Genomic DNA, 18,286 nt, shown 5'->3' on the forward strand with positions numbered 1-18,286 from the left:
TAGTGTAAGGAATTCATTGTAAGTAAGTAGTGCTCCCTCGTTAAATTTTAAAACTTAGTAGCGGCCGCCATTGTTGGCAGCTGAAATTTGGCCGGGCCGCGCTATGAATTCTGGGATATGGTGGGCCACGAAGGACACACCCGACCCATCCTTCAAACTCGGGGGAATGAAGGACGCATTTGAAGGAGTCGAGGAATCGGGACAGCCGTCGTCGCCTGGCTGTGACGTCATCGGCCTTCAAATGCGGCCTCCGGAGGATGCAGCCGACGTTTTGGGACACAGCTTGTGTGTCTTTGTTGGTCATGTGACCTCCCAGGGACTACACATGGAAACGAGCAGTTTAGCTCAAATCTGGCAGGTTTCCATCGTCTGTTTTTGTCCTGATGTCCATGAACATGAACACTGTCCCTGTCAAACACGTCCAGATAATCTGATCCAGTGTTGTTCTTCTTCTGTGGTGTTTGTGATGGAGCTGCTGATCCTGATGTCCTCCACCAAGGGGGCAGCAAATTCAGCTGACTGTCATCATTTATTAAAAAGATGTAACAATGTGACATAATGCAATATAATAGTGTCAGTTACACATTGTGGGTTGCACTGTGGCCAGAATGGACATTACCTCCTGCCTAATGGAAGCTGTCAGCCATCCTGCAACCATGAATTAGATAAGCAGAAGTGAAGGGATTGTTAACAACAATTTAATAATAAAATGTAATGTGATAGTTGCACTTTATTAGCTCCCCACAATCGTATGAATAATAACCATGAATGCACTGCATGCTCATAGCAAGTTCTTTAGGTTTAAAGTGAGATCCTGCTTTAAAGGGCGCTTCATCTGCTGGGAATGACATGTTTCTTCTAGTATGTAAGGCTCAGCCCATCTTACTGGGACTTACTTTTGTAGATCCACATGCTCTAAACCTGGTGCTCCATGATTGGTGCAGAAGCTTTAAGCTACTATTAACAAATAATGACCATGGACTTAGTTGTTACTACAATAACTTATCATTGAGCAACTTTTAATTTTACTTGTAAAACTATGCAAGTAGAATTGAATGGGGCACAGTGAGCTGAGCACAGGCCCACTCTGTGACACTCAGAGGTTTGTGGATATCATACTGAGAGTATTGGACACAGTGCAGCCAGCTTGCAGCCACTTTCCCACCACTTTAGCACAATGTTTACATGAGACTCAGCCACACTAATGTTCCTGGGCAGACATGTGGTGCAGCATGGCTGATGGCACTGTACCTGCAGCTGTCATGGACAAGAACCACTCAATACCTCACCCAAGCCAAGCCTGTGCTGATGTTGTGATCTGAGACCGAGACACTAACCCAGGATCATGATATGATGTTGTGAGAGTTTCACTAAGAATTAGCTCTGATTACAAGATTTCAATCTATGGTAACTCTAATTTGTATTTACTTCAGTTTGTTCATCTTGGAGCTGTGTGCAGCTGAGGACAGTCTTATTATTACCAGGTGAGGATATGTAACAGCCACAGTCTGTAGAGATGATGTCACCATGGAGTGGTGATGTCACTGGAGCTGCCAATATGTGCTCCAGCCAAAGCTACACCAGAGGGTTGTGCTGTGTAACAGGTTGGTGCAGGTGGTGTTATCTACATTTGAACATTAGGCAACAGTCTCATGAAGACACTTTCTATTGTTCACTAAAGACCAACAATAACAGAGACAAAGGGAGAGCAGCAGAACTAGTGCTAACAATTAGCACTGCTAGCCTGCCCACCAACACCAGCTAATGTTCTAAAAACGATGATCAATGATTTTGCTGTAACGGCTCCAGCTGTCTGTGTCAGGGACACGTTGGAGATGAAGTGAGTGATCCAGTGACAAAGGTTTGGAAAGCTGCAGTCAGCTGAGACTAAAGGAGTCACCTGACCGAGAGACCAAATGTTTCACTGAGAACGTCCAGATGAACAGAATCAACCTTTGGGATAATCTGTTCCACACATCCATGTTTCACTTACTGCATTATATTTCCTCATTGCTGTGCACACAGGCCTGTGGCTTATAACCAACTCCAAGTTCAGACTCAGAGGCTGCTGAAGCTGTTTTCTGGAACAGAGACGTGTTGGATATAAAAGCAACTCTTCTTTATGTGTCAGCACTGAGGAAAGGAGCAGCTTCGTTTCTAAGTGTATGAAGGACTGTAGCAGTGTGTGTGTGAGCTTTATTTCACAGACAGAACCATGTCAAAAACACAACTTCAGGTAAAAACAATACAAAATCAAAGAGTCTGATCAGAAGGATTAAACAGAGGAGTGTGGGACTGTTTTTAACAGACAGCAGGTTAAGCCAGGCTGGAGGAGTAAACTGAGCCTCGGTGTGAGCAGCAGTGTGTTTGACAGGAAGCTGAGATAAACAGTCTGGAGCCCATTTAGTGCTTCATATGAAAGTGTGAGGATTTGAAAGCAAATCTAAAATCAAGCAGGAGTCAGTGTGAGAATGATTTGTGCTTTTCCTCAGTCAGATGCTGGGAGTTTCAGTTCATCCATGTTCAGCGTGCTGTGCTTTGTGTAACAGGAGAATATGACAGTATAAATCAAGTCTTCATGTCACTGAAAGCCTCCACAGTCTGCTATGGAGGTGCATCAGTTTGGATTTACAAGAAGAACATTTCTTAAACCTGCCACAAGATGGCGCTCCAACAGAAGGGATGTCCACAGTGTAACACAGACACACACATACTGTGTGAATGTGTGAGTGAATGGGCTTTCAACACAAGGCTTCTGCTGCTACCTTTAATTACATAATTAGCTAACAAGAACAAACTGTTAATTACCACCAAAGAACGGCTCCAGATTTTAGCTGCTGACCATTTTGTGAAACGTTGATTACATCAGCTTATTGTTGATTTTTCAACCTTAATATCAGCTGCTTTAAAGGAGCCTGGTTCTCTCGCAGTAACACTTTTCTTCACTAGATGCAGTGCAGGCACAGTCTGTGTTTCTAAACTACACACTAATGTTCATTGTTGTGCAGCTAAATCCTCCCTCTGGATGGGAAGAATCCCTGTCAGGCTTCAAACACCTGGCTTGGTGTTCTGGAGCTAATGTGTCACCTGTGAGGACTCTGAGATGAACACACAGCAGACACTTCAGTTCTCCGTCTGTGTGTCCTCAGTTTCCCAGCATGCCTTGGCTGTGGTGGTGGAGGTGAATGAGGGGGAACATGCTGCTCTGTCAGCACTCAGGTTTCATACCTGGTGATCTCAGAGGACAAAGCGGCGTTACAGCAGCGCACGTTGATGAGACCTGATGCTCTGAACAGTTCAGACTTCAGCCTCACTCTGAGAAAACAAACGACTGACTGTCAGCAGCAACTACACCTGCTCCATCTGTCACGGTCCTGGGTCTCCTGACCCAGCGTTTTTAGTTCTTTGTGATTTTCGTATTATTGTACTTGTGTGATTTATTCTATGGCTTCTAGTTTTGATCCCTTGCCCTTCATGTCTCCCTGTGTGCCCCTCTATGTATTTATGAGCCCTCGTCCCCTTTCGTGTTTATTCCGTGTCTCCCCTGCCTGTTATGTTGGTGTTCTACTCGTGCTCTCTCTCCTCCTGTCTGAACCTCTGTGCTCCCTGTTTCACCTCTCCCGTCAGTGTTCAGTTCACCCCGCCCTGTCTCGTTATGGCTATCAGTGTCACCTGTGTTCCCCGTGTGTTCCCACTCCCCTCGTTAACCCTCTGTGTATTTCTGTCTGCGTCTCCCTCTGTTCAGCGTGACGTCGTCCCTCATGCCGTGTGTGGATCTCCCTGTGTCTCTCTGCGTATGTTAGTTTACTTTTCCCAGTTTAGTTTTGTATTTCCTATGTTCTGCCATTCCAGCATTAAAGCTGTGATTTTGAGTTCATCCCCGTGTCTGTGAGTTTTGCGTTTGGGTCCTCCTCCTGCCTGCCACACAGCCGCGCCCTGACAGTACGACGTCACCAGATATGGACCCAGCAGACTTACCCGGGGAGAGCGATCTGATACGTGTCCAACGCCTAGTCGAGTGGATAACTCACACTTCCAATACAAGGGCCAAGATTGTGGGGATAAATGCTATCGAAGCAATCCTCAAAGGAAATTCTCATCTCCGCCAGGTCAGTGGATGTTTGGACCTATTGGCCAATTTGAATAACGCCCGGGAGGCGGCGCGAACTCGGGAAATATCAGACTTGGCCCAGCAGCAACAGACAACAGCCACCCTGGAGCAGCCGCGTCAGTTTCACCGGCCGGATGTGGTTTTTCCCGGCCCTTTGGAGCCATCTGCGGGGAAAAAGAAACGGCATTCACGCCGCCGACGCGCCACCCCACAGCCGGACATTCAGCCTTCTAATTCACCTGTTGTGCTACCAGAAGCTCAGTCGGCTCCCTCGCAGCCCGTCCCAGCTCAGTTAGCTCCCTCGCAGCCCGTCCCAGCTCAGCCAGCTCCCTCGCAGCCCGTCCCAGCTCAGCCAGCTCCCTCGCAGCCCGTCCCAGCTCAGCCAGCTCCCTCGCAGCCCGTCCCAGCTCAGCCAGCTCCCTCGCAGCCCTTCACAGCTCCGTTAGCTCCCTCGCAGCCCTTCACAGCTCCGTTAGCTCCCTCGCAGCCCTTCACAGCTCCGTTAGCTCCCTCGCAGTCCTTCACAGCTCCGTTAGCTCCCTCGCAGCCACCCTCAGTTCAGTCTCCTGTGTCCCCGTTAGCTCAGCCATTAACTCCACCACAAGCTCCATTTTCACCTCTACCATCGCTTCAGTCATCAGTTCGGTCTGCCACTCAGTCGCCCTTAGCTCCATCATCCACACTGCCACCTGTTTCTCTTCCACCACAACCGTCACTACACCCAGCCACTCAGGCCGCTACTCAGCCAGTCATTCAACCCATAGCCCTGCCGTTGCCATACCCTGTAGCTGAGCCACTAGCCGTCCGACCCACAGCCACTTCAGCCACTCCTTCCCCCGTTACACCTCCACTACAACCATCAGTGCAGTCTCCAGTGTCCCCAGTGCAGTCTCCAGTGTCCCCAGTGCAGTCTCCAGTGTCCCCAGTGCAGTCTCCGGTGTCCCCAGTGCAGTCTCCGGTGTCCCCAGTGCAGTCTCCGGTGTCCCCAGTGCAGCCTCCTTTAGCACAGTCACCCACTCAACCACCAGCACCACAACCGTCACTACCTCTAGTTCATTCCCCTGTGAAGTCATTAACTCCACCACCTACTCCACCCTCACCACCACCGTTACTACAGACATCAGTTCAGTCCCCTGTGCAGTCATTTACTTCTCCACCGTTAGCAGCTCAGGTCCCCGTGTGTCCAGCAGCTCAGGTCCCCGTGTGTCCAGCAGCTCAGGTCCCCGTGTGTCCAGCAGCTCAGGTCCCCGTGTGTCCAGCAGCTCAGCTCGCACCTGAACCTTTGGCCCAGTTCCCCGTAGCAGTGCGGTTTTCTAGCCAGCTTAACATTGAGCCCGGGGTCCCAATCCTCTCTGGCTCTACTTCAGCTCCTGCTGGAAGCTCGGATGAGCTCATCCAGGACTCCGCGGCTCCCACGCCGCCATCTACCTCGTCCGCTGGGGGTTCCAGTGAGCCCGGCCAGCACCTCCCTGTCTCCGCTGGAGGGTCCGAGAGGCCCGTTCAGCCTCCTGTCTCCGCTGGAGGGTCCGAGGGGCCCGTTCAGCCTCCTGTCTCCGCTGGAGGGTCCGAGGGGCCCGTTCAGCCTCCTGTCTTCGCTGGAGGGTCCGAGGGGCCCGTTCAGCCTCACGCCGCATCAGCTGGAGGGCCCGAGGAGCCTGTCCAGCCGCCATCTGCGACCGCCTCGTCATCACCTGGCCCGGCTACATCCGCCTGTGCTTCTGCTACGCCTGGCCCGGCCTCAGCCTCTGCAACCTCGCCTGGCCCGGCCTCAGCCTCTGCAACCTCGCCTGGCCCGGCCTCAGCCTCTGCAACCTCGCCTGGCCCGGCCTCAGCCTCTGCAACCTCGCCTGGCCCGGCCTCAGCCTCTGCAACCTCGCCTGGCCCGGCCTCAGCCTCTGCAACCTCGCCTGGCCCGGCCTCAGCCTCTGCAACCTCGCCTGGCCCGGCCTCAGCCTCTGCAATCTCGCCTGGCCCGGCCTCAGCCTCTGCAATCTCGCCTGGCCCGGCCTCAGCCTCTGCAATCTCGCCTGGCCCGGCCTCAGCCTCTGCAATCTCGCCTGGCCCGGCCTCAGCCTCTGCAATCTCGCCTGGCCCGGCCTCAGCCTCTGCAATCTCGCCTGGCCCGGCCTCAGCCTCTGCAATCTCGCCTGGCCCGGCCTCAGCCTCTGCAATCTCGCCTGGCCCGGCCTCCGAGTCTTCGTCTGCTGCAGCCTCTTCAGAGTCTTCGTCTGCTGCAGCCTCTTCAGAGCCTTCGTCTGCCGCAGCCTCCTCTTCAGAGCCTTCGTCTGCCGCAGCCTCCTCTTCAGAGCCTTCGTCTGCCGCAGCCTCCTCTTCAGAGCCTTCGTCTGCCGCAGCCTCCTCTTCAGAGCCTTCGTCTGCCGCAGCCTCCTCTTCAGAGCCTTCGTCTGCCGCAGCCTCCTCTTCAGAGCCTTCGTCTGCCGCAGCCTCCTCTTCAGAGCCTTCGTCTGCCGCAGCCTCCTCTTCAGAGCCTTCGTCTGCCGCAGCCTCCTCTTCAGAGCCTTCGTCTGCCGCAGCCTCCTCTTCAGAGCCTTCGTCTGCCGCAGCCTCCTCTTCAGAGCCTTCGTCTGCCGCAGCCTCCTCTTCAGAGCCTTCGTCTGCCGCAGCCTCCTCTTCAGAGCCTTCGTCTGCCGCAGCCTCCTCTTCAGAGCCTTCGTCTGCCGCAGCATCCTCATCAGCTGCCTCGTCTGGTCCAGCATCCTCATCAGCTGCCTCGTCTGGTCCAGCATCCTCATCAGCTGCCTCGTCTGGTCCTGCGCCCACCGGGCCATGGCCGGCACGCCTGGGACTGGAGGGCCGCCGCTGCCTTCCGCGCGGTCGGCCTCCTGAACTGCTCCGTCGTCTCCTTCGCCGCCGCCGTTGCCTTGCGCACGGCCGGCCTCCTGAACTGTTTCCGCGTCGCCGCCGTTGCCTTGCGCACGGCCGGCCTCCTGAACTGTTTCCGCGTCGCCGCCGTTGCCTTGCGCACGGTCGGCCTCCTGAACTGTTTCCGCGTCTCCGCCGTTGCCTTCCGCACGGTCGGCCCCCTGAACTGCTCTGTGTTTTGGGTTGTTTTCTTGGGCTCCGGTGTTTTCTGTGCTCTTTGTTTTCTGTTCCGAGCCCTCCGTCCTGGGCCCCCGCCGCCCGCCCTGGGTTGTTTTCTGTTTGGTTTTGTTTTTCTGTGTTTGGGCTGTCTGGAGCCAGCCCTTGAGGGGGGGGTACTGTCACGGTCCTGGGTCTCCTGACCCAGCGTTTTTAGTTCTTTGTGATTTTCGTATTATTGTACTTGTGTGATTTATTCTATGGCTTCTAGTTTTGATCCCTTGCCCTTCATGTCTCCCTGTGTGCCCCTCTATGTATTTATGAGCCCTCGTCCCCTTTCGTGTTTATTCCGTGTCTCCCCTGCCTGTTATGTTGGTGTTCTACTCGTGCTCTCTCTCCTCCTGTCTGAACCTCTGTGCTCCCTGTTTCACCTCTCCCGTCAGTGTTCAGTTCACCCCGCCCTGTCTCGTTATGGCTATCAGTGTCACCTGTGTTCCCCGTGTGTTCCCACTCCCCTCGTTAACCCTCTGTGTATTTCTGTCTGCGTCTCCCTCTGTTCAGCGTGACGTCGTCCCTCATGCCGTGTGTGGATCTCCCTGTGTCTCTCTGTGAGTTCTTAGTTTGTGGTTTCCCAGTTTAGTTTAGTTTGTATATTTGTTCTGCCAGCGAATAAAGCTGAGTTTTGAGTTCATTCCCTCGTGCCTGTGAGTCCTGCATTTTGGGTCCTACTCCTGCCTGCCGCACGGCGATTCATGACACCATCAGTGACGGAGAGAAGAACTGAGACTGAGAGACATACAGCTGCAGGTCAAAGGTCAGAAACGCCCGCTCTTTGTACGGGTCAGGAGTTAGTACTGCAGAGGTCAGAGGTCAGCTTGCTGACAAACCATTTGAAACAGTTTGGAGCTAAAAGCACAACAGCAGAGGAAAGAAGAGACACTGCAGAGATGATGCAAAATATTGTGTTTTGTTCTCAGCTGTCAAAAAGTGTAACACACGTGTTCCAGCACAGCCTTTGTGTACTTTCACTTCTCCATACTGTCCATTGGAAATCCTGTTTGTTACTTTTTGATTTCAGTCCATGTGTCCAAAGCAAACTTCTGTCCCACACTTTCTCTGCTGACTCTTCACCGATGCTCAGATGATCTCAGATGATTTCACCAGAACTCATCAAAATTCGGGCTCCACAGAAACCCAGACGTCACTAAACAAGCGTAACAAGCAAAGTGAAAACTGGTCGTTCAGCTTTATTGACCAAAGATAAGCTCACATGTCACCTCATGACACAGACACTTATTTCCACAGCATGCACGAGGACTGACAATAAGTGTCTATAAAGCCACTTCTATCTGCCACACCTGTGCTTCTGTCATGGTTGCTCTCCTCTCACTCTGTCATTTATCCACAGTCTGCCTCCCTCTGCTCCGTCAGCTGACGTCCTCTCTACACCACCTGCTGTGTTTTATCCTGCAAAAACACATTTAAGAAGCGTTGCACCGAGTAACGGGAGGAACTGCTATAAAATCCATTTAAAGGAGGTGGTGCTGAGTGCTGTGACTGGGGTCCCACCACTGACATCACGGGTGGAGGACATGTTGGAAAACTGCTACAAAGTGCTGTGCAGCCAGCAGAGCTTACAGTCTGTCCTGTGTGTCATACAGGCTCTCACACTTAGTGTTTCTGTGACACATTGAAGAGAAGTTTGTGTTGTTCACAGTTGTGCTTGTACTGAGTGACAGCTGACATGACCTAACAGGAATAATGTGTCTGTGCTGAATGAGAAGTAACACACAATGAAGTCTTGATGCATCTCAATCATCCAGGAAAGTGAGTCTGTTGCTTCTGTTCATCTGGACGCAGCGTTTTGTGGGAGAAACGTGTCGTCATCATCAGGTGACGTCTTCAGTCTCAGCTGCAGGTTTCAGTCTTACAAACAGGACATTTGCATAAAGACTGAAAGCAGCTGCAGGAACGATGGGCTGGGAGCTCCGTTCCTTCATCTTAATTATGCAGATTCTCAGGACCATTGATCAACAACCACTGATCCATGTCCATGAGTCCCATTCACAGAGATGTGGGAATGGCTGCAGTCACAGCATGTAAGATGGAAATAAATGAGAAGTATTTAGCTGAAGTGGATTTGATTTATGTTACTTCTTTTTTAACTTGTAGTTCTACATTGGAAGATTATTGTGATATTGAAATATAAAAATACATTTATATTCTATTATTTTCTCAAAATAAGCGTCACACTCGTGGAAGCCGGTGTAGCCGCCGAAACGCCTGCATTTATGGAGACTTTCAGCCCCAGGTAGGCCAGTTATGGATCTTGGGATCCACATTATGTCAGCAGCTGTTCTCCACCGTGAACTGTGTTCAAACAAACACGCTCACGCCTCACAGACGACAGCTTACAGTCCTGTAGAGATAAAGTGACTTCGTACAGCCCCGTCTTCAGTCTTGTGGAGATGATCTCGATGCTTTGGTGGATGTTACTAGCTCCTGTGCAGTATTTTGTAAAGACATGATTACACCCCGTAAGCGTGTTAAAATTTACGCTAACAATAAGCCATGGGTCACTAAAAGTGTCAAATCCTGTTTAAGGAAAAAGAGACAGGCCTTTAAAGAGGGGCTGTTACCGATTTTCAGACAGCTACCAAGGAAATGAAAATCGAGATCTTGAAAGCAAAACAGACAAAAACCTTCTTGAAAGCAAATTTGCTGCAAAAACTTTTGGGTCTGCCTGGACTTGTATGAAAACCATAGCAGGGTTTCAAAATCCCCAGAGCAGCAGTCAGGTCATTTTAGATGTTTTAATTCAGACAGAGATTTTCAAATGCTTTAAACATGTTTTATGCTCGTTTTAGTTCTTCTGATTTCAGCGAGGATATTTGGGAACTGAAACAGAAACTGAGAGATACTCAGCACTTTATCATTGAACTCAGCGATGTTAAAAAGGCCTTTCATACAGTCAATGTGAACAAGAGCCAGGTCCTGATAATATTAGTGGCCGCCTAATTAAACCTTGTGCTGATGAACTCAGTCCTATATTTCAGGTTATTTTTAACAAATCCTTGCAAACACAACATGTGCCCTCTCTTTGCAAAGAAGCAGTCGTGGTTCCTGTCCCTAAATCTAAACGACTTCAGGCCTGTTGCCTCACTTCAGTTGTCATGAAAGTCTTTGAAAAAATCCTCAGAAATGTGATTATGAAGAGACTGAAGGTCAGCTGGATCCAATGCAGTTTGCATACAGGCCCAACAGAGGAGTGGAGGACGCACTTTTGACTTTACTAAATCTGATTCTTAAACATGTAGAGAGTAAAGGGACTTTTGCAAGACTTCTTTTCATTGATTTTTCTTCGGCTTTTAATACAACACAGCCCCATATTTTAATTAAAAGACTTTTAGAACAGTTTGAAATCAGGAAAAACCTGCTGGGCTGGATTTTAGATTTTCTAACTGACAGGTCACAAAGAGTGAGAATAAATGGGGTTCTGTCTGACCCAGTGTTCTCCTCCACAGGTTCTCCTCAAGGCTGCGTCCTATCGCCCTTATTATTCACTCTCTATACAAACATGTGTCAGGGCAGACATGAAAACAGGGTCATTATTAAATATGCAGATGACTCTGTTATTGTCAGCTTACTGAAAGAGGGTGAAACTAACCACGGCCCAGTCATTGATGACTTTGTTCAGTGGTGGGAGGAGTCTTATCTCCAGCTGAACATATCTAAAACAAAAGACATGGTTGTTGATTTTAGGAAACAACAAAATGGGCACGGAGTCACTTTAATTAAAGGTCAGAAAATAGAGCAAGTACAATCATATAAATATCTTGGGACCATAATCAATGAAAAACTGAACTTGTGTGAGTGTGTGATGGGTGGATGACTGGATGTGTAAAGCACTTTGGGGTCCTTAGGGACGAGTAAAGCGCTCTACAAATACAGGCCATGTAATGGCAGAAACGTTCTCTAGTGTAAATCCTGACTAGTTCATTAACTACAGATCAGTTTCAGTGAACATTATTCACAGAGGGATCTGAGTTCCTTATACCAGACTCTACAGAAACTGTAACACTGTACAGCTCTGCGACTCAACAATATGACAACAATGTAACACACACTAGAATCATCAAATAAAGCCCCACTAACCACTAGAACTAGAACTAACTAACTAGCACTGGACACTTGCATATTAGAGATTTCTACCACCATAGGAGGCGAGATATCATCCTTGAACCAGAGCATCCAGCCCTCAATTTCGGACATAAAAAGCGACGTGGCCAGGCATGATAACACTTTGACTGAACTGCAGGACTGTGCCTCGAACCACTCTGACACCATCGCCACTCTCCAGGCCACTGTGGAGCGTTTGTCTGCGGAGGTAAAGAAGTTAGATGAGAGATGTGGAGCTCTTGAGGCACTCCAGGAGGAATAATTTAAGAACTGCAGGAATACCAGAAGGCACAGAGGGACCCAAGATGACTGAGTTGGTTCACACCTGTTGGCGGAGGCGCTATCTCTCGAGGAGAAGCCACTCATCGATCGAGCACATAGAGCGAATCGCCAGCGTCCCAAACAAAGTCATCTTCCTCGGCCCATCATCTTGAGATTGCACTACTACCACATTGGTGAGGAAATTCTGCTGAAAGCTGCAGAGAACAAGAACCTGATGTATAAGGGTTTTTAAAATAAACATCCTCCCAGATTTCCCTCCCTCTGTTGGAAACGCAGAGCCGCATTTGCAAATATGAGAGGAAGACTACGTGGGATGACCGGCGTCAGGTACAGACTGCTATACCCTGCAAAGCTGTTAGTGACCCATGGTGATGTGAGGAAAAGCTTTAGCGATCCCAAAGAGACCGTAGACTACGCGGAGAAGCACCTCTCCCACCCACCTTCAAATGTATTAAAAGCAAGGATATATCTATATGTCTAACGCTGACACAGCACTGTGTTTCTTCTTTTCCCTTTATATTCCATGTAAAGGTGAATATGGAGCGTTTATGGCGATTTTCTGAATCTCGGGCAGATGAACTTCCCTGAAGTGTTTCCAGCTGGGTGTCGAGTGTTTGACCGACGCATGAAACGACACGTTTGTGAGTCTTTGTGAGTATTTATCACACGGCGTGCTGCGGGGAAAAGCCTGTTGTAACATTCATGTTTTAGCCCCTGACGGCTCTTTTTGGCTTTTCATCCCTAAACTCTCTGCATGCTCTTTCATGTGATTCCTTTTATTTTGAAAAGTCTCAATAGGATCTTGAGCTTTATTGTGAAAGGTTTATGTGGACAATAAAGAAGCGGACGGCGGAGCCACGCGATGGTTTTGCCGGCGTTGTTGCTAACGAGCGTCCGTAGTGTGGTTATATTAAATATAAGAGAAAGAGAGAACTTTAATACAGACACTACAGTGAGCATCACAACCATGTAACATATTTTACACCATGAAACAAACGATGTTTCATATCATCATCTGATATATATGTTATATGGAACAGGCCCAGCGCAGGCTGCCTGTGATGCAGCACAGCGCCACCCTGTGGTCATCACTGCACTGGTGACACTACAAACAACAAGTATACAGGATGGACGGTGGCCCTGAGAGCTCACACACACTGCTGCTTCTAAAACACCATGAAACAGGAAAATGCTGTGAAAGCACAAAATAATCACAGTTCAAAGAGACAATAGTGACAGAAACAGAGGCTTCACTGGTGCTGAGGGAGAAATCCCAGAGAAGCTTCCTTCCTGCCAGTATACGAGCCCACCAACAGAGACAGGACCAGTTCATCCTCCATCACTTACTGTGGCTCACGTTGCTCTTCTGTTGCTTTGCATCACAGACGCGTCTTTACTGGCTTCTTCTTCTAATTGCACTTAGAAACATGTTGTCTTTAACCTGTCACAGCTGCCCAGATGTTGCTGCTGAGAACATGTGGAGCTGATTCATGTAGTCATGTGTCTGTGAACAGCCAATCACAGGAAGACTTTCAGAAGAAACTCAGAGGAACAGCTGAGATGTGCTGAGTGACACAAGAACTGACAACAAATGTTAAAGTTCAAATGGTGGTTTTGTTTGCAGGGACTGTGAGTGGATGGAGATCCTGGTCCTCCTCAGCTGTGAGTTCTTCCTCTGTCATGAGAACCTCAGGGGGAGAACATGTGCTCACTCTCAGCTGCTTTAACAGGAAAGAAGCTCTTTTAGATCAAAGCTGAAAAACTGTTTGTAACAGCGAACTCTGTCACCTTTCTCTCCTCAGCCTGCTGCTGTCAGGCCCATGAAGCTCTGCTGTAAAGGCTTCCATGTCCCAGGCTTCACCTTTACCTGCTGACCAACGGGAGGCGTGGCCAAAACAGCGATGGGGAGTGGAGCAGCAGGTAGCAGAGGTGAGCCTCTTGTATGCAGCCTGTTATCTGTGGGACCAGGGAGGACGTGACAGCAGATGTTGCTGATTCAACATCTGTGTGACAGCTGGAGCAGCACAGTCTGTAGGAAACATCTGTGCATGTAGGAGACACCAAGGTTTACATGGTGGAAGCAGACGACTGACTCAAGCAGCCTCACATCACAGGCTGCTGGCTACAAGCACATGACCACAGTGACTGGTTTCACTGGTGTCTGTCCCAGTCTGTGGCAGAGATACAGGAAGTCACAGACAGCCTGCACACAGCGTTTCCTCTGGAGTGTGTTTCACACCCTGTTTGTGTTTCTCACTAACATGTTGTAGTTCTTCCTGCACACAGCAGCACTTTGATCATTTCTCCTGCTTTTCTTCCTTTTCTAGCTTTTATACACTGACAGTAACACAAAACTCCAAAGTCATCATTTGAGGAGCTTCTTAAGAGTTTCTGTGAGTTTAGTGAAGTCAGCCTCTCAACAATAAGTGTGTGTGTGTTGATTATCTAATGTTCAGAGAGGACTGCACTGATGTAGCATCCAGGTGAGCAGCTTATGAGCCAACAGGGGAAATTTAGCTGTATTATTGTTGTTTAAATGTAATAATTTATTATTTCATGTTCCAATATTTCACTTTTCCCAACGTTTTGTTATCATTTGGTCTGAAAACCATGACAAACAGCAGTGTTACAGTTGTTAGCATTAGCTGCTATAGAGCACTCAGTCACTGTATTGGTGTTAGCGACATGAACATATCTGAGCTAACTGTGTGTTCCAGATGTGCAGCAAACCCAACTGTCCCTGTGTTTTCCTGCTGTAGACATTATCCCCATGATGCTGACGTCCTCTGGTGGGACGAGCTCACACGTTTATGGATTCAGATGCTAACTGGACCAGACTGGTGTCAACCTTTGTGCTATAGAAGCAAATCAAAGAAGAGCCAGTTGAACCTGAGCTGTCTGTAGTGGTGACACCAACACCATGTCACCTGCACATGCTGACCCAATCAGAAACCAGCGTTGACGCTGAGCCTCGGCTCTGTCTCAGGAATACCATGAACAGGCAGACCCTCTGCAGCAGGCTGACCTGTGACCTCTGAGACAGAGGGAGGAGTTTGTGTCAGCAGGGGGCGCTGCAGCATCGCCTGAGAGCTTTAAGAACAACAGCAATAAACAGGAAGTGAAAGTCACACTTCTGTTGTTGTGCGTCATCAGCAGACCCCACCCTCTGCAGGAAGCTGAGATAAGAAGCAGCCAATCACAGAGCAGAGAGCGTGTGACTTCCTGTTCCTGCTGTTACTGTGACAACAGCTCCTGGGACAGAGAGCAGCTTTCTAAAGAGGAAAGATGCTGCTGTCACCCCCGGGTGTCATGTGACCCGCCTGATGTACCGATTTAAGACTGTAAGAACAATAATAACAACATGTTTTAGTCAGGTGATCCATGCAGAGCAGATCCATGTGACCAAACACAGCTGGATCACATGTTTCCTCTCCTGGAAACAGAAAGCCTTCATGTATAAAGGCTCATGTACCCACTGAGCCCTGCTCTCAGATCTGTGAGGCTTTAACAAACAACAGTTTAAAGTCATGTTTAGCATCTTCTGTCAGTGTGGAAGGTCACACACTTTCCTGAGTGTTGAACCCTGAACTACTAGCTGTTCATGTCAGCCTGGACATAAATACAGACCTGCATGCTGTCATAGACCCCAGCACTCACATGTTACTTATAAGTGACTCATATGTATGCATGTATATATTGTGTATATTGTGCTATTTCTTACTTAGTGTGTTGTGTCTTTGTTCCTGTTTGTGCTGCAGCACTGTAACCTAAATAATTTCCCCTGGGGATCAAAAAAGTATTCTGATTGTGATTAAATGAAAGCAGTCAGAGCAGAGGACGGTGATGTAAGGAATGGGATTTTAATCAGCCAGTCTCCTTTAACTCTCAGCATCACAAAGTAATGTGGTAACATCTGGACTGATGTGTTTACTGTCAGCTAGTTTAAATGCTGTAGGCTGCAGCCGCTGCTCTAACACTATAACTGTAACAGGGCTCAGTGCTGCTTCTAACAGTCTGAGCTGCTTCAGGCTTTATTTGTGAGGAGCACAGCAGCTTACAAACACGTGGCTGGGCCTGGACCCAAAGGAGTGTTTGTTAAAGCCTGCAGTGAATCCAGCAGCAGAATGATGGAAATGCAACACAGCAATGATGAAGAGGAGCAGCATTACAGCCAAAGTCCAGTTCATACAGTTAGGTCCATAAATCAAATAAGGGAAAATAAAATGTTGGTTGGATGCACCTGTCTGCACCCTTAATGCTCTCTGGTCGCTATGGTAACGCGTAAACATTTCTTTCAAAATAAGACACACGACTACAACACGGGAAAAGACCCAGGGAAACGAAGTTAACGATAAAAACCCTGAAAACCATTGTTGGATTTATATTTTATCATTGTCATTGTTATTGGGGAATATCTAACCATATATGCTCAGAGGTGTAGAACCAATTGTGTAATGATAGTAGTCTTTAAAGACTTTGTGTGACTCCAGAGTGTTCTGGCATTCACACCCACGTCCTGGGATCATGGGAGAGGTGCTACCTTCTTATTGTTTTGTGGTAGGATGTCTGTTTTAGTCTAAGTGCCTTTTGTTTAGATGAACTGCTGGACTTCCAGACCAGCAGGTTTAGGGAAGTCGTTTATGGGGTCACACTCTGACTCCACACACACACACACACACACACACACACACACACACACACCTACATAACATACAGACTGGTACCTTTGTTCACGTGTATGTTAATGAACCTATGTATGTTCATGTAACCTCAATAAAAGAGCAGTGTTACGAGGGAACGGACGAGAGCAACTGTGGTCAAGCGAAGGAACGGCATTGGTCCAGTTCTCTCCCGTGCACGAGAAACATAAAGAACTACTCGTGTCTTGCTTTGCTGTGTAGCTGGATTGAACGATCCAGCGAACAGGTTTATGCTACAAACCTATCAACCATCAATTTCACACCGAGCCTCGACTCTCACGGCCCGGTACCAAACGACTCACGGACCGGTCCGTGACCCGGGGGTTGGGAACCGCTGAGTTAACGGATGAGTAGTTCAGGGCTGCACGTCATTTTCATTGTTAATATCTTTGTGAAAAGCACATTGATGTGAAAATCTTCATGAGAGTCAGAGGCCCTACAACACGATTAAAGATTCATTCAAAAGAAAATCACAAGTTATTATCATCTTCAGAACATTTCATTAAACATTAGAGACAGACTGCTGAGTACATCTCATCTCTATCCAAACAACCTACAGTCCACAAACACATCATGAACCAGTGCTCTGGGCTGTGGTCTGTCCCCAGTTACATGGATCAGCTGGTTCCCTGGAGGTGACTGCTGCTGTGGTTTGGAGCGGATGAATAAACCTGAACTGAATCAGGTGTCCAGTTACTTTTGGTCCCTTTAAACCAGGCTGTCACATGTTCAGGATGTGAAACTCCTCCTCCTCCGTGAAAACGGGTGTGGGTCACAATCAGCCAAGGTTTTGGGTGAACCCATTGTGAGATCTAGCCCCACGCTATCATGTGATTTCCTGTGATCAAATGTCCCAGGATGTGAGTGGGCGTTAAGACGTCCATGTCCCTCTTCAAGCAACTTAAAGAAGTCCAGACGCTTTTCTTTCCAAGCTCCTTCAACAACATCATTCATAGAACAGCTTCCAGCTTCTTTTGCTCGGCTACAGTTTGGATGGATTTGCATTTAAAGATGCAACAAGACTAAAATGGTTAGGGTCAGGAGGTCAAAGGTCAGAGCTCCTGTGGGTCTGAGGGCGGGCTCACGCTGGAGAAGGATGAAGGAGTCTGACCTGAGCCAGTGTTTGACATGAACACATCAGCACTGCTGTCAGTGAGCCTAACGACAGCCGTTAGCATCATTTCAGTGTTTCAGTCATAAAAACACTTCCTGTCACTGTGGTGGTTACAGTGACATCATGCAGTTTGTGCTTTGACCTCCAGAGGGCGACAAATCAGCACAGACAGAGAGCTCCATTCAAACTTTGCTGCCATCAGGAATAATTCTTCAAATATAATCATCAGTGTTTGAGCAGTAATGATATCAGGGACAATCTAGACATGTGTGACAATACTGAACATGTCACATGACACACCTCAAACATCATGTGATCCACTCTCAGTCTGCACTTTCATTCATGACTTCAACAGGTTGAAATGAGCTTTGAAGAAACATCAGTTCAGTGCTGAAACATTTAAACGCTGCAGGAAGAACAACAACAAATTGATGACGGATGTTTGTGCTTCAAACAGGAAAACCAGCAGAAATAAATCACAGCCTGCCAGAGGTTTGGAGTTTCCCAGGTGCACCTGAACGCAGCACAGTGTCCCAATGCTCCTTATTGTCCTCAAACGTCTCTTTGGGTGTTTCCTTCCTGCTCAAAGTTTACTGTCACTTCCTGAACTTCGTGGAGTGGAGCTTGTTGTTGGTGTGTGAAGAAACTGTAAGTTTGCTTTGTTTCCTCCTTTAACAGTTTGTCTTTAGGAACTTTACTGTTTGTTCAGCTCGTGTTTGATTTCTTCACACAACAAACTGTGTGTGTTTGTATTTCCGGTCTCTCCATTAAAGTCAGTGTGTAATGTTTCCTGGCTAACATCAGCTGTGTGCAGCTTAGTTCAGCACAAATCTGCCGCTCCATAGTTCACGGTAACGGACT

Source organism: Maylandia zebra, linkage group LG2, assembly GCF_041146795.1.
Source record: "Maylandia zebra isolate NMK-2024a linkage group LG2, Mzebra_GT3a, whole genome shotgun sequence".
Lineage (NCBI taxonomy): Eukaryota > Metazoa > Chordata > Actinopteri > Cichliformes > Cichlidae > Maylandia > Maylandia zebra.